Source organism: Lissotriton vulgaris, chromosome 2_1 (assembly GCF_964263255.1).
Source record: "Lissotriton vulgaris chromosome 2_1, aLisVul1.2, whole genome shotgun sequence".
Taxonomy (NCBI): domain Eukaryota; kingdom Metazoa; phylum Chordata; class Amphibia; order Caudata; family Salamandridae; genus Lissotriton; species Lissotriton vulgaris.
In genome coordinates, this window is record NC_141687.1 from 761,267,579 (window position 1) to 761,284,558 (window position 16,980).

At 43.2% G+C, this 16,980-nt stretch overlaps 1 pseudogene across 1 annotated transcript; it reads right to left on the reverse strand.

Moving 5' to 3' along the window:
• Positions 1 to 1,442: 1,442 nt before the first annotated feature.
• LOC147731111 (protein BCAP pseudogene) lies at positions 1,443 to 3,305 on the reverse strand (annotated as a pseudogene). Its single transcript, XR_015308416.1, has one exon. The product of XR_015308416.1 is annotated as a protein BCAP pseudogene (transcript).
• Positions 3,306 to 16,980: the final 13,675 nt, after the last annotated feature.

Sequence of the window (16,980 nt, forward strand, 5' to 3'; positions counted from 1 at the left end):
CCCATTTGGATAAAACTGTTTAATGAAATATTGAGGGGCAGCTCTCCACTACCGGATTCATGTAACAAGGCTGTTATTACATTATTCTTAAAGCCTGGGAAAGACCCCACACAATGCCAGTCCTATCGCCCAATATCATTATTGAACTGTGATTATAAAATGGGACCGATAATTCAAGAAGATCAGAAGGGCTTCCTCCAGGGGAGGAAGATGAAAGACCTAGTACACACTCAACTGGCTCAATAGATCTGGCAACGACTCATAGTACCCCATTATCGATAATTACCTTAGTAATTACCTTAGAGGCTGCAAAAGCCTTTGATCGGGTTAACTGGTACTATCTGGGTAGAGCATTGAAGGCTTTTGGTTTTGATGAGACCTTCAGGGAGGTTCTTAAAAATTCTCTAAAAACTCCCTGAGCTCAAATTGTAGTTGATGACAGCCTTACAGCCCCTGCATTAATAGGGTGTGGCACCTGGCAAGGGTGCCCGTTGTCTCCTATTCTTTTTGATTTATTCATCGAGCCCCTGGCCCAAAGTTTAACACAAAATAAGGACATACCTCCTTTTATCACAAGCTGCTTCTCCAGGAAGCTAGCCTTATATGCTAATGACCTGATCATGTTTACATCTAATATTAACCAAGTCCTCCCAGAATCATTCACTGAAGTACAGTCATTTGGGAAAATGTCAGGTTATGAGGTTAACAGTGACAAGACGGAAGTTATGGCCTGGAATTTGGAAGCTCAGGGGGTTAGGATATCAAAGGAGATAAGATATCTAGGAGTAATCATAGCATAAAATCCAAACGAAATGCCTAAGATAAACTAAATGAGAGTCTATAAGGAAGTTAACATTGTTGAAGAGATGGCAAAGTATCCCCTTTACACAGTACGGGCAGACAAATTTGGTTAGAATGTGTGTCTTGCCTAACTTTGCTTATCTGTTTAACAATATACCCTTGGTGTTTGGTAAGAGCTCCCTTGTTAAAATTCAGGGAAGGATCTCTGCATTTGTATGGGCTGGCAAGGGAATCAGGTTATCTTGGAAAAAGTTAAGACGCAAACTTGCACACGGCGGTTTGGGTCTACCAGCCCTCCAACTATATTGCTGGGATTATCAAATAAAGAACTGCAGGATGCTCCTTCCCAGGCCAGACAACACTTTGATCTGCCGTATGCCGGCGAACAGTTCAGATGAGGGTTTTATGTATAAATTTGGTGCCCCCAAATTCTTTAAAAAAGTTCGCCTGAAGGTCTTATATGCTGCTGCTAAACTATGAATTTACTGCAGTTCTACATTGAATGGGCCCCGTGTGGGCCTCCCCGGGAACACCTGAGTGCCTGTTGGATGCTCTAGAAAAGCCACTGAAACTGGCGGGTGTCACACATTGGGGGGACATAGTGGAAGGTAATAAATTAGTTAGTTTAAATATAGAAACCTAAGAAATAAATTCATTAAAAACAGTGTACGTGTTAAAAAACATTTTATATACAACTTCAGCCAAACATTGTTGAGTAAGATGTCTTCATCAACTGCACATAATTCTGGATGTTCTGGTTTTTGGTTTCTGTTTGTTCGAGGCTATATTTCAATCCTCTTAAACGCAATTCATAATGTTTTTCAGAAATACTCAAAGTGCAAGCAATCTGCTTTTTCTCCTCTGTTCTCTTTTTCAGTTCAGCTTCCAATTCGAGCATTCTCTTTTCAATAGTTTGCTCCCTCCAAGCAGTTTTTTCCTTTTCTGTCAACACCTGTTTCCTTCCATCTTCCACAGCAGTTTCCAGTAATCTTACTAAAGTACTGCATTCCTTTGATTTCTCATCTAGCTGAAATGAACTTTTACGAAGACTTTCCTCTTGGTGTGCAACATTTTCTTTAAGTTCTCGATTTTGTGTAATCATATTCTCTAGTTTTTGGTTAAGCTCTGTCAATTTCTTCTGAATTCGAGTATTTTCTGTATCCAAAGAATGGTTTTCTAAGTAAAAACTGTTGGCGTCAACCTTTTCAGTTCCAGAATCTTTATTTTCAGAAATGTGCTTTCTTTCTTGCAACACTTTTTCGAGTCTGCTTTGTAATTTCTTTGTTTCACTCTGTATTTTACGAAACTGCGTCTCATACTGTTTAACAAAGTTTTTCTCTTGCTTCAATTTCTCTTGGAGATCTGTATATTCACTCTCATAAGACAAAATATTCGCCTCCATCTTGCCAACAGAAACCTTTAACCTTGTACTTTCTTCATTGAGTTGTTCATTTTCTGAACTTGCAATTTGAATCTTTTTGAGTAGCTCTTCTTTGGATTTGGCACTATTGTCTCTGATTTCCTGCAAACTTGTTGATAGATCATTGATCTGTTGTGTCAGTGATTCAATCTTCACTTGCAATTCTGTTCTTTCTTCAACAACCAACTCATGATGACTTCTCCAGATGTTAGTTGATGAAGCAACTTCATGTAACTCAATGTCCATTTCTCTAATCTGCGAAGTTACATTTTCTTTAGCATCTTCAAAGTGATCTGCTCTCTTTTTTAGAACTTTAATTGCCTTCTTCAGGGCTTCACTTTCATGTGCACTTTTTTTCTTCAGCGTTAAAATGTTTTGCTTGGCTTCTTTACGTTCAAGCTTCTTTTCACAGATTGCTGCATTCAGATTCTTTATCTTTTCCTTCATGACTTCATTCTCTGCCTCCTTTTTTTGGATATGACTTTGGAGATGAAATTGAGTTACTTCTAAGGACTCTGCCAGTCGATTTGCACTTGCGATTCGATCCTTTTCTTTTTGGAGAATAAGGAAAACCTCTTGAATTTTGTTCTCCTGTTCCTTCAATGCATTCTTTAGTTTAGCATTTTCCGCTTCATCCTCAAGTACCATATCCAGTAAAACTTCAATATATTTAATTGTGTCATCTGTATCTGGCTGCTTTGAACAGGCAGTAGTCTTAAGTAGCTGTTCTAGGGTCCTTCTTACATTTCTGAAAGTTTCCAGCTCTTTAAACAACATATCTTTTTGTTTAGAAATCTTCAAAACATCTGATGTAGATAGATTAACGGCAGTAGGCATCTCAACAACAGCATCTTTCATTGTGTAGGATAACATTTCTGCAGCAGTGGAAGCTCTCTCAGCTTCAATAAGTTCTGTCAACAACATGGTTGGTTTCATTACTGGTATCTCCTTGAAACTTGGCACTACCGACCTGATCTTATGTATAGCCCAGGTTTTCCGGGGTCATGTTGCGGAAGCTCGTAGAGGCAGTCAGCATCGTTAGTGCTGTGCAGCGTTGCTAGGAGCAAAATCCGAAACAACCACTGTAGCGCTGCCTCTTAAGGAAGGTAATAACTGTTTGCCTTTGGATACTTAGAGAAACGTGACTAATGGTATGCTATCTAGATTTAAATATGATCAAATCTCAAAATGGTGCAAGAGCAAGCAGTGGCCCTATTGCTCTGATAATTCAATCGAGGAGGACCTACCAGACTCAAAATTAAAGGAAAAGGAAGTATCACTTTGGTATGATGATCTACTCACCGTATCGGATAGGAAGTAGGACTATTTTCACCTATTCTGGAAGAATTGCTTGCCTGATGGGCAGCTGAAAAACTTATGGCAAGTATCTTCCGACATGCTTTACTCATTAAATCTGTTGCACTAAGGAGAAATCACTTTTTCACACTTCACAGAATTCATTGGTCCCCACTCAAGTTGTCCAAAATAAGAGGTGGTGGAAAAGCCAGATGTACAAGATGTGGTTCCCAGGAGGCGGACGACATCCACATGTTTACTACCTGCCCGCTGCTGAAAGAGTTTTGGGATAATGTGGGTAAGACCCTCGCAGATGCTTTGGGCAAAGAAGTTGAGGTAAGCTCTTCTGTAATCCTGTTTGGCATTGTGCAGTCTTCGGCGGGCACGGATGCCCTCTCAGGATTACAGAGTAAACTTATTTTCTATCTGATTCTTTTAGCAAGAAGGGGAATATGCAAGAACTGGCGCCAGGCCAACATAGAGAGGCTGGTGGAATTCTGTGAGATTCTTTAGAGACTTGGATCAAAAGGTTAATTGTCTTAGGAAAAGAACAGAGCTTGGGCTATTTTGGAAATTATTAGACTCTGAAAAGTAGGTTGTAGTTTGAATAATGGGACCAATGATTACACCTCTTGGTCAGCTCATGATGTGTAGCGCGGATTGGTTCTCGCATGAATATCAGCTGAGATCAGACCCCAAGTTATAAGCAAATGGGATGGTTAAGACCGAGAGGATGCTGCAAGTCTGGTGTCCTGTGATCGAGGAACATGGTGGCTGACTAACGCTGGTCGGGAGAACCTCCGTGCGGTGATTTGGTGAATCCGGCAAAATCAACGTTGCTGTAACAGTTTTTGTATCGGTGATGGTATGACTAGCTTATGTAGAACAAAAGGGGTAGATTGCTTATGGGCTTGGACACTGTCTCGGCCGCGGCCAAGGGATGCGGCTCCGCCCCCCAAGGGAGCTGGAGCTGGGCGGCCGTGCTTCATCGGAGATCCCGGGCGGCTGTAACGAGGATTGGCAGTAACTGGGGGAGAGCCCCAATAGACACCTGCGAGCTTTTGACCCAACATGTGAGCCCCATTTCAGTTTTAGCCAAAGCCAAAATAGGGCGGGTGGATGGAAAGTGACCCCCCCCCCCCTCAGGACTTACCCTCCGGTGTGAGCGACTTTTGTTTGATGAATAAGGATTCAGTGAGTTGTGCTGGTGGTGATTGTGTAAATTAAGAATCTACAGGGGAGGAGAAGGCCTCTGGGGTCGCTGTAGATACTCGTAAGAGGGTGCAACTCCCACAAGAGAGGAGACAATATCTCTTATGCTCTGCCCCAGAAAAGAAGAGTGCCGTTGGAAGAGCGAAAGCTCAAACAGTTAAAAAACCTCGAGCAGTAACTCCTGTAAAAAAAGCAACTAGAGGCGGTGGTAAAGCTAAAAGGTGAGGGTCAAGGGAAACAAGCTCTTTCCCTAAGCCTCATGGAGCAGGTTGCAGGTTCGGCAGGAGGTGCGGGGAGTGCAGCTGGGCAGCAATTAAGCCAGCAAGATCCATTGAGGTTGGAAAACCGTTTCTCCCCTCTAGCAGACAACCGAGAAGAAAGTACACCTGGTACAGAAATTATTCAAAAGGGTGTGGCAGATAAAAATAAAGGAGGTAACTTTTTGTCCCCGAGTAATGGTGAGAGCCTTGGATCAGACCATAGCCCACAGGGAAAGTCCTCCTCAGAAATTCAGTTGGCAGATTTGCTATATAGTCTGAGACAAGACATCCTGGTTAAATTTGAGATCTCTGAGCATGATCAGAAGGATATCCAAGAAAAGTGTGGGGTACTTGAGCAAAAAATAGATGGAATAGCCTTACGGACAGCAGTACTGGAGGAGGAGGTGAAGACGTTGGAAGCAGTAACTGCAGCAAATAATAGTGAAATAGTGGGGCTTATAGAGCAAAACAAGACCTTACAAGAAGACTTGGAGAGACTTGAATTGCAAGCTAGGTGAAATAACGTTCATCTCTTGAGTATTCCTGAAAACTCTGAAGGCTCAGACATTAAAGCTTTTGTGTGTAAGTTGTTCGGGGGATTATTCCAGGATAGGACGGATATTGACTGGGAAAGAGAGCTCCAAAGGGTCCACAGAGATCTGTTCAGGCTACATCCAGGAAGGAAAGCTCCAAGGAAGATATTAATAAATATCGTTACCTTTTCAATCAAGGAACTAATGCTGGGGCAGGCTCTGAAGGCGCAGGCTCTGAAGTTTGGAGACCTCCGCTACCAAATTCGGTCTGGCATGGGCAAGAGAACAGCGGAGAAGCAGTGGACATTAGGCACAAAAATGAACAAACTGCCCGCTAAGGGGGCCCAGGTGCACATGAAGTTCTCTGAGATGCTGAAGATAATGTGGCGGAACAAAATGTATACCTCCAGACAACCGGAAGAGGTAGATTCCTTGTTGAAGCAGATTGAAGGCTCAGAATAGAGATGTATACAGAGAAATAGTAGAGTACTTGTATGTACACGTTAGTACCCTTAGTATTGTTTGTTGGATTGAGGATTTGCGTTTCACTAGCCCGGGGGTATCTCGAAGGCGATTTTTGGCAAGAAATAGGAATTGGGGTTCCCCAAGGTGGGTGGGGGGGTGTGCACAGGGTAGTGGGAGCATGTGGGAAAAAAGGGAAAAAAACATATCCTTATTCTGTCTTATAGTTGTTTGACTTCGACACAAAGTGCCGGTCTTTCAGCCCTTCTAAGCGTAGTGGCGGGCTATGAAGACAGGTCTAAATTAAGGAGAGCTGTAAGGAAGTGGGTGTCAACATATAAAAATGAGAAAAAATGTGGTCCATGTCATATCTTGGAATGAAAATGGCTTGAGATCCACGAGAAAGTTCACTCCAATTCGGGACTTTTCTCAAGAAATCTGAGGTCATTCTGTTTCAAGAAACCCACTTAGAAAAGGGCGAGTCTGAAGATGCATTTAATAAGTTGACCTGGGTTCAGGATGTAGCCTGTTCAGACGAGAGAGGTAGTACGAGAAGGGTGGCAGTCATTTTAAGATGCAATCGTGGTATTAAATTAGAGAGCTCTCAGACAGATTCCTCTGGGAGATGGGTGGTAGCTAATCTGAGGTTACAAGGAATGCCAATAGTTTGTGCCAACTACTATGGGCCAAATAAGGATAATCCAGATGCATTAATTAAGCTTGAATCAGGTTTGAAATTAGCTAATGCCCCTGTGATAATTGGAGGGGACTTTAACATAGTACAAAACAAAGATCTGGATAGAACCTCCAAAGTCAAATATGCCAGTCCATCTAAAACAACTGGGGTGCTCAAGATTCTGATCCAAGGACTAAACCTGGTGGACATCTGGAGAAGTAAGATGGCAGATAAAAAGGATTTTACTTTCTTTAGTAAGAAGTACGGCCACCATTCTCGTATTGCTTATTTTTTAACAGTTACAGAGGTGTTGACAGGGGTTGAAGGGATTAAACATCTGCCTGCTATCCTTTCAGACCGTTCGTCTGTGTTTTTCTCATTGAGGCTCCAGTATAAGAGGGGTACAATAAGGTGGACCCTAGATAGGACTATCCTGTTAAATGAGGGAGTGATATCCAACATGAGGGACAAGGTTTTAGTCTTTTTTCAAGCCAATATGGGATCAGCAAAAATTCTAATTGTATGGGAGTCTTTCAAGGCCTTTTTGAGAGCGATTGGCACCTCTATAATGGTGGATAAGAGGCCGAGCATGAAACAACAAGAGGAAGAACTCTCCAAGAAAATCAAAAGTAAAAAACAAGAGCTCCAAAAGGCATTATTGGAGGGCTCTAGTAAAGTTTCTTTGGTGGGCAAAGAATTAGAACAGCTTCAAGCAGAGTATCAAGGAGCCCTAGATAAGACGCTATTGGATAGATGGTGGGTCAGTAAATTGCAACATTTGGCATACGGGAAGAAGAGGGGCTCACTTTTAGCTTGGAAAGCTAAACTAGATAAAGCCTTAATAGGCTTAATAGGTAGCTTAAGAGAGGATGTAACAGGTGCCATGTTAGATACCAACATACAAATTGGCTTGGAAGCCTGTAGATAAATGAGTCAGCTATATAAAGAGGATATCTCCCCAGGAAGAGAGAATCTAGAGGTTTGGCTAAAGAAAATCGAACTCCCGAAATTAAACGAAGACCATAAGAGGACCCTAATGGCTGAGATAACGGAAGAGGAAGTCTGAGCTCAGCTGAGAAAGATGGCTAGAGAGAAGGCGGCAGGTACGGATGACCTTCAGGTTGAAATATATCTTAAACTTCTGGACTCTTTTGTACCAGTGCTGAAAGGGTTATTTAACACTATATTGTTAGAAGGGGAAGATGCTCCTCTGCCTTGGACAGATGCTACCGCAACCCTGATTTTGAAACCAAACAAAGAACCCCTGGCAGTAGATTCCTATAGGTCAATATCGTTGTTGAACACGGATTACAAGGTTTTTTCAGGGATATTGGCCGCCAGAGATCATTAAAAGTGTTATACACCAAGATCAGAGAGGATCTATCCCCGGGAGACAGCTCAATGTACTCACTTTCGGGATGCTTGGGGTCACTGATTTGGCAGAAGCTTATAATTCACCAGTAACAGTCGTGACAATTGACCCCGCTAAGGCATTTGATCAAGTTATTGGCCTTATATCTGGGCGGCTCAAAGATCTTTGGGTTCCCTGAGAATATTATAGGGGCAATTCAACATTTATATTGTTCGCCTAGAGCTAGGGTCCTAGGTAATGAGGAGCTAACAGATTGGTTCAATATAATGCGGGGAACTAGGCAGGGGTGCCCCCTGTCCCCGCTTTTATTCAATCTTTATATTGAACCATTAGTGTTCTGGATTAGAAATGATGACTCCATTGTTCCGTTTAGGTATGCAGGCTTAGAGGCAAAACTAGCCTTGTACGCCGATGATCTTATACTGTATACGGTCAACCCTGAGATGGCTATTCCCAACTTAATGGCTAAGGTGGAAGCATTTGGGAAGATATCGGGGTACAAGGTAAACAGAGAAAAGACGGATATTATGGAAGGGAATCAGCTTAGGCAAACCCTGGGGGTGAAATCGCATATGTGTTACTTGGGTATATTAAATACACAGAAATTAGTGCCTACTGTCAACTGGAGGAAGATAAGTCAGGAGGTAGGAAGACTGTTGGTTAGGTGGGCGAATTTACCCCTACATTTATATGACAGGCTAAATCTTATTAAAATGATTGTTCTCCCTAAGGTTACTTTTCTTTTTAACTCTATACCCTTACCGTTTGATAAAGGAGAGATTGCTAAATTGCAGGGGAAGATAGGCAGCTTTATCTGGGCCTCAAAGGGTTTCCGAATATACTGGAAAACATTTAGGAGGAGGTTGGAGTAGGGGTGGTAGGCGCTTCCTGATCTGACGATATACAGGCATTCATTCCCTTTTAAGAACTTTCATATGTTTTTGGTTTTTTTTAAAAAATGTTATTCCTTTTATTTAAAAAAAAAAAATTAAATGTTGTCCTCATTTGCCTTACCATCTGTTCAAGAAACGCCAACCACCTTACGTGTCTGCCCCGGAGAGACTCAAGCTTTTAATTGTCTCCAACACCGAGACACGATTTTACATTTTTGGTGGCAGAGAGTCCTGATAGAAACAAGAGGGGTTGAAAAAGAGGTATGGACTTGCAATTACCCCATCAAGGTACATTTCAACCTGTAGGACCAATAACACACCGGGGAGACCAGGTCCATGGAGTGTTGTAGGCATAATCATAGGACCCGGGGAAAAAAAAAGAAAAACCCCGAACTCTATCTCCACTGGACCAAAAGATCCCAATATGCCAAGTTACGTTTGCTACCTGACCTGGCCAAGTCCACCTTGGATGTCTCATATAGGGACGTCAGCCAGCCTTCGTGTGATGGGGCGATTTTTCCTACCCAGAATTTGCAAATTTGCCTCCTGGCCAAGAGAATTGCATAAAACAAGAAAGACCTTGCTTTGCCAGTGACACCAATATCCAAACCGAAGATTATTAATGGCAACGTGATGGACAACGATATGTTTAGGATAGAGTCCAAAGTTGACTTCACTTCTTCCCAAAAACGGCCGATGCCAGAGCAGTCCTTAAACATATGTATATCTGATGCATCGATAAGGTTACATTTATTGCATTTCTTATCTTGGAGAAATTTGGAAAGTCTCAGGGGCGAGAGGTAAGCCCGATGAATCGGGAACAAATGATTGCGTCTCAGCCATGCCGGTTTGACGATCTTATAAAGGAGAGTAAAGGATTTTAACCATAACTCCTCGCACTGAAAGCCTAGCTCTTCCCCCACTGCTCGTCAGGTAGGGCAAACTCCCCGTCAACCTCATCCAACAACATCCAGTACCACAAGGCTACCTCTTTACCTCCCCCACCTCGTTCTACTAGCTGCTGTTCCAGATTGCTGGCTTTCCCCAATAATAATCCTTTGCGACACAGGGCCCTGGCCCAGCTATCCAGCTGCGTAAACTTAAATCTAGAGAGACCAGGGCCGACCTGCTCACGTAGCTCTTCCCATGCCCTCATGAACCCCTCTACCAACAACTCTCCCCATCTTATAATCCCAGCATCCTTAACTGGAATAGACAGGCTGTCTTTTAAACATAACGGTAGACCCGGAGAGTTCCATACTGGAGCAAAATTTGAGAAATAGGACAGCCCTAATCTCTTTCTAATCTGTACCCAGGCTTTCGCCCAGGACTGAAGGATTTTTAATTTGATTTTTTAAAGAATTTCTGGTCGCCGAATTTAAAAAGGAAACCGTCAATTGGCAAGTCCGCTCCCACTAGCATGGCCTTAAACATTGTCCCAGTCAGTAAACAAGATGGTCTTTTTAAAAGCATTCTTGCGTGGGACATCTGAAAAGCCCATGCATAATACTGTAAATCAGGTAGAGTGAGCCCCCCCTTTTCCCTCCTCCTCCTCAACTTCTTCCATGCCAGTCTAGTTCATTTGTAATTCCAAATGAAGGAGTTGATCTCTCGCTGACACTTATCAAATATTTTTGCATCAAATTCCAAGGGGATGGTATTAAAGATGAAAGTGAATTTGGGAAGTATAGTCATCTTTATCAGGCTCACCCTACCAAAAATGGTGAGTGGTAAATGAGCCCAGGATTTTAATAGCTTCTTACACTCATTATATACCCGATCTTGGTTGTTTTGCACATTATTTCCTACATCTTGGGTAATCCGTAAACCGAGGTATCGCATGGAGGTGGAAATGATCACACCCAGCTGTAAATTGGGAATATTCCAAGCCATGATCTCTGTTTTACTAGCGTTAATTTCGTACCCCGGAATACGCCCAAACTCCTGTGCCCTCTTGATAACAACAGGAAATGATATTTCCGGGTCGGAAGTGAAAATGAGGATATCGTCAGCCTAAAGTGCAACCCGCCGCTCCCACTCCTCAAATTTGAAAGAAGGAATATTTTCCTCAGCACGCAAGACCTGTGCAAATGGTTCTATATACAAATTGAAGAGGAGGGGAGAGAGCGGGCAGCCCTGCCGCGTGCCCCTCGCGATTTTAAAAGGTTCTGACAGGACACCGTTGATTAACAGCCTAGCCGATGGAGCTCCATACAATAAAGTAATGGCTCGACAAAAGCCCTCACCAAAATTAAACTTCTTTTGCACTGCGAAGAACTTTCATATGTTGTTAAATAAAGTGGATGGGTCATCACTAGGAATACTCTTTGGGGCAATGCTGAACGGGCTGAGGGATGGACAAGATCCGTTTTTATTTAAATATGGAGACCCGAAGGAGACTGAAGAATTTGTTGGGGGCACTGAGAATGTGAGTTTTCATTCGGAAAAAAATAGGAATACCCTACTATTCCTCTAGGGCCCCGATATGGGATTCACCAGGAACCCCGGAGTGTTTAGAGGATCTGCTTAGTCTTACATTGAACACTGTGGGGATTTCCCGATGGGGGGGATCTTAAGTTGGATTCCGCATTAGTTAGCTGGGAAACTTTGAGTCATTGCACAAGGGGTCAATTAACTAGATTCAAGTACTATCAAGTTTCCGCATGGTGGGCACAACAAGTATGGGATGAGGAAGAAGATGATTCCTGGTTGGATAGGGCGATAAAAATTGGCACTATCAAAAAGGAGATCTCTCTGTGGTATCGTACTTTGGTAGAGGCGGAGGATGAATTGGACAGAGACATTCAAAAGCTCTGGGGAGAAGACCTAGCAAACTTAAACCTGAGTGAGGCTTGGTTTGGTTCCTTTGTAATGCTTCTGGATGTGGTCAAACCCGCCTTTCTCAAACTTAATCATCTTTTTACTGCCTATAGGGTATATTGCTCCCCAGCAAAATTATAAACATTTTCAGGAACACAGTATACATGCCCAAGATGTTTGTACCCTTTGGCAGATGACATACATATGTTTTTAACATGCTCCAAGATCACAAATTATTGGATTGAGTTGCGTACATTTCTGACGGAAGTAACAGGCATACAGGGGAGGGTAAGCCCTTCACTTATGTAATTATATTGAGGAAACGGGAGATCTGCAGGTCTTGGAAATCAAGAGCCCCACCTCTCTTCTCAGAGTGTAAGAAGAATATTATATCAATAAGCCAATATGATATAGCATGTGATCCTAGCAGTCAGGAGAACGTATGGGCTATGCTGGTTGATTGGAGTCAAAAACCTGGTGTCCAATGATTAAGCCAAAGAATTACTCTCGGTCCAGGCCCCTTCTTTGCTACGGGCACGCCAGTAAAGGGTTGGAAATTGAAGCAGTTATTTTTTCTTGGATGAAATGACTCTATCTCTGCCTGGATACCCTAGCAATGGGAATGGAGTATTGCCAACAAGAGAATTTGCAGAATGAGGACCAAAAAAAAAGTAAGAGAGGATGCTTATTCCATGGAGGTTATATAAGGAAATAAAAAAAAATTAAAAAGTGAGAGGGTGGGAGTGAGGAAATCAGCGGAGAAGGCGATCATTGAAAGATTGAAAGGGGGGGGGGGGGCGCAAAAAAAGATAAATGCACCGTGCACCGCCAGTGCTAAAGTCAACCCTGGTTTAAATTCAAAACCTTGGAGCAAAACATCTTTCAGGGGTGCCTCATTTTTGTCATGAATATAATGTTAGAACTCTAGTTGTTCATGCCTTCTATGGGACACAGTAATATTCTGGTCTGTACTCTGCATTGCCTCATGAAACTCCTTGCTGAAGATTGGGGTGGACCTGAAATTCCATGGAATGTTAATATTGCAATTGGGGGAGTTGGTGATCAGAGTGTACAGGGAGAAGGTGCTTGTGAGCAGCTCTGAGCGGTTTCTGTCATTTCCTGCTTGAGTAATCTTACAGCTTTGAATATCATTGGCTTATGTTGATGTTTGCCATATGAGGCAATGAGGATGGATTCGAACCCACGCATGCAAAGCACAATGGATTCGACAAACAGAGTTGGATCTGGAATCCCAATATTTTACTGCTTTTGCCTCCCTGTGGGGTACCCATCAGTACTGTTGCATGCAGTTTGGCCTGGCACCAGCTGCTTCATTATTCCAATGGGTGAGGTCTACCATACTCATAGGAACTAGTAACATAGTCATATCACAAGAGGATGCGTTGATCTTTGCCCTTGATCACCACACATATGCTGCAGTACTTAATCAAGTTCTCACAATTTTTTAAGATCAGGGTATCGTCTTAAAAAGGAATACGTGTCAATTTAAAAAAGAAATTGAATACTTAGGCCATGTTATTTCTAGTGATGGTGTTTGTACAAAGCCAGGTATGATCAGTGCCATTATAGATGAACCACCTCCCGTTGACAAGGTTGGGGTTAAGTCTTTTTTGGGACTCTGAATATTACTCCCGGTTTATCCCAGTTCTTGTGTCCCAAGGTTAGACCCCATCTCCATTCTGCTGAACAGTAATGTAGAAAAGGGGGTGGTGATGAACAGAGTGTCTGAATTAAGCAGACCACTCTTACCCAGTCCAAAGATCAGGGCTTGATCCATCACCGTTATTTATCTCACTGCACCATCCCAGCTCAGAACCTGGCTATATGCAAATCAGTCTGTCCCTGGCCCAGTGCATCATGTGAACAGGGCAGACTAAACTACCAAGCCAATTCTTCACCAGAAAGGAGACAAGCTACCGGAGACCGGTTTCTGGCATTTCAGCCGTCTTCGGCCCGGCTTGCTTGAATCCTGATGGTGCAGTGAGAAAGGGACTCATGTCTGAGTATACCCTGCCACACCTATAGTGGCCAAAAACGATTCAGAAAAGGGGGTGGTGATGAACAGAGTGTCTGAATTAAGCAGACCACTCTTACCCAGTCCAAAGATCAGGGCTTGATCCATCACCGTTATTTATCTCACTGCACCATCCCAGCTCAGAACTTGGCTATATGCAAATTAGTCTGACCCTGGCCCAGTGCATCATGGGAACAGGGCAGACCAAACTACCAAGCCAATTCTTATACTGGGAAGGAAACAAGCTACCGGGGACCGGTTTCTGGCATTTCAGCCGTCTTCGGCCGTGGACATGCAGTAACGCGGGGGTAGGATCTCCTACCCCAACAAACGATGCTGCCTGGCCACGCAGTGATTCAATGGTGGGAGCGTCACAGAGGGAGAGTCCTCTGGAATATGCTGGCTACGATAGATGTTAAAGACAGTTACCGGGTGCCCTTGGTACAAACAACGTGGATTCAGGATGGGCCCCAAATCAGCCCTGACAAAATGCAGGTGATGAGGGGCACAGGAATTGGAAATGCAGCTGGGAACAGTAAAAGTAAAATCCATGGGAAGAAAGGGAGCACCAGGGAGGCATGTGAAAAGAATGGTCCTTGTGCTAACTAGACTAAAAATACCCGTAAACTATATGATTTTTTTTTTTTTAAACGGACCTATGAGTAGTCATGGAATCAGGGGCAAATACCTTCGGGTCAGGAGAGGAACTTCGTGAAACAGATGCAGCACATGATGATACGGATTACCAAACAGTGGAGAATTTAAAGAGCCAACAAGTGTGAGTACGACTAATCTTATCCTCACAGTAATGGATATGGTAAATATTAATGGGATGTGACTAGTATCTACCTCAATGTGCTCTGATGTAACTAGGGAATATTAGTCTCATGAGCCACAGATGACATTGTAGGAATTACTGGTTTAAGGGAAAGGACTTCAGAGTGGCACCAGGTCAAAAGTAGCCAGTCTTCCACCAGCGAATGTTATGGGAAAGAAACATCAGAACCCCAAGAGGTGTCAGGTCGAAGTCAGCTGGCCACACAGAAGCCACTGAAATAGTGGAACACTTCATCTCATTGTCGGATCAATCTGATTGGTCTGTAGAAGACTTGGAATTAAAAAAACACTTGAAGGATAGTCTAACAAGCTGTTCCAGTGGGTTAAACTACGGTGGCGATGTGGGTAGACGTCAAGAGACTCGAAAATCTGCTAACACATCGAACAGCGGGGCGAACCACAGTGCTCTCATGTGGGATTACTCATCAATGCCCAGACCAGAAGGAGCAATCCCCAGCGGTAGTATAAGTGCAGTGGCTCAACCAGATGTGGTTACATTGGAGACTATCTACCAAGGAGTTCTGGCCCATCGAGAGGAGACTAGGGTGGAGTCTCGGAGGAGCTATAAGCGTCCGTCCACAAGATGGCAAAGACCTGTACTGTGTTTGCAACCAAAATGTCTGAAAAGGAAGGTCAGTTGGTTGAAGATCATGAGGCACGCTTAGTGGATACACAGTGGAAGCTTGAAGAGTTTGAGAATAGGTTAAGACGAAATAACCTTAGAGTTCTGGGCTAGTAAAAGATGCCTGAAGCGTTGTCAATATGTTTAAGAGCTTTCCCAGAATGACAGAATTGGAACTGGGAAGCAGAGATTCTGCTGGGACACAGATTCCTTTTCAAGCGACACTGGCGTCAGGACACAGAAGGGAGCAGACCTAGGGTAATCATGGTGTATTATGGCAAATATCTTCTGCGTCAGGCTATTTCTGATAAAGCTCGACCTGGAGAGAAGCGGGTGGTGGATGACTGCTTCTTTTTTGTGAGACCAGAGTTTTGCCACGCCACAGTGGAGAAGCGGTGGCGACTGTGACAGTTAATACAACCTATGCAGTCTAAGGGGGCACAAGCATATCTACTCAACCCGGCCAAACTTAAGTCAGAAATTAAAGCAAAGGAGTTTCTTGATGGATTACGTTGATCTTGGATTTTACAGGAGGTCAAGGCAGGTGATATCTAAAGGAAATACATTTTTGCTTTTGGTAGCATTTGGACACTATAAGGTTCGTTATTATGAAAGAGGAGGGAAAAGGAAGGGGGAAAAGGGAAAAAAAGGGGGAGGAAGGTGCATAGCAAGATATTCGATGTCTTGGTAAACTGGAGGTAATTTTTGGAATTGCATCGATTAGCAATTATGGATATATCATATTATTTATTAGTTGGGGAGGGGTGGTAGTAGATCATTAAGAGAATAAGGATGCACAATTTTTTCTTTATAGTGATTTAGTATATTGGGGTAGGATGAAGGAGGGAATCCAATTCACCAATGGACCTGGAGTGGTCCAACTGTCCTAGCGAGGAAGGAGGTGAGGTAGGGGGGTTTGCCGGATGAGGGGCAAGGAAGGGGCCGGAGGTGGGGTGGCCGAGGGGAGGGGGGGAGAGTTGAGAAGGTACAGGATACATATTTTTAGACACTCAACAGAAGTGTAAGGGTAAGAAATCAGAGAAGAACTTGAATGTTTTTATGTGTTAAAAAAAGCGATGTAGGTAATATAGAATACAATCAGTGAAGATTATGATGCTGGGTAAAATTTGCATTTGTACAATAAATGTCTGTGCCCTGAAAGACAAGGGCAAAAGAGGTAGAATGGCAATGGGGCTAAAAGCTATGAGACCAGATGTTATATGCCTACAAGAGACGCATGTCCAGTGGGATAAAAGGAAAATATTAGAAGAACTAGGATATACATTATCAAGTTGTGCGATGCAGGGGACTACTATGAGAGTGGTTGCTATACTGGCCAACCAGTCTGTGCGTTCGATATTTAAAACTAAACAAGATAAGGCAGGAAGGTGGGCCATTGGAGATGTTTACAGGTACAGGGAGGGCCACAATATGCTCTATATACGGCCCCAATCTGGATGACCCAGAGATGTATCATCTACTTAATGTGGAATTATCAACTTGGCCAACCCCTCTTATTCTTTGTGGGGATTTTAATATACATCTAGGGGTAGGAAAGAGATGGGGTGGAGAGACCAATATTTTGGTAGGAAGCAGCTAGTCTACAAGGCTGTGCAAAAACCTGTTAAGGATCATGGTCCAATTGATGTATAGGGGGAATTCAAATATCCGGATCTGGGCTATACTTTCTCTCACCCTCACAATAAATTGGCCCATCTGGATTATTGTTTTATCTCTGCCT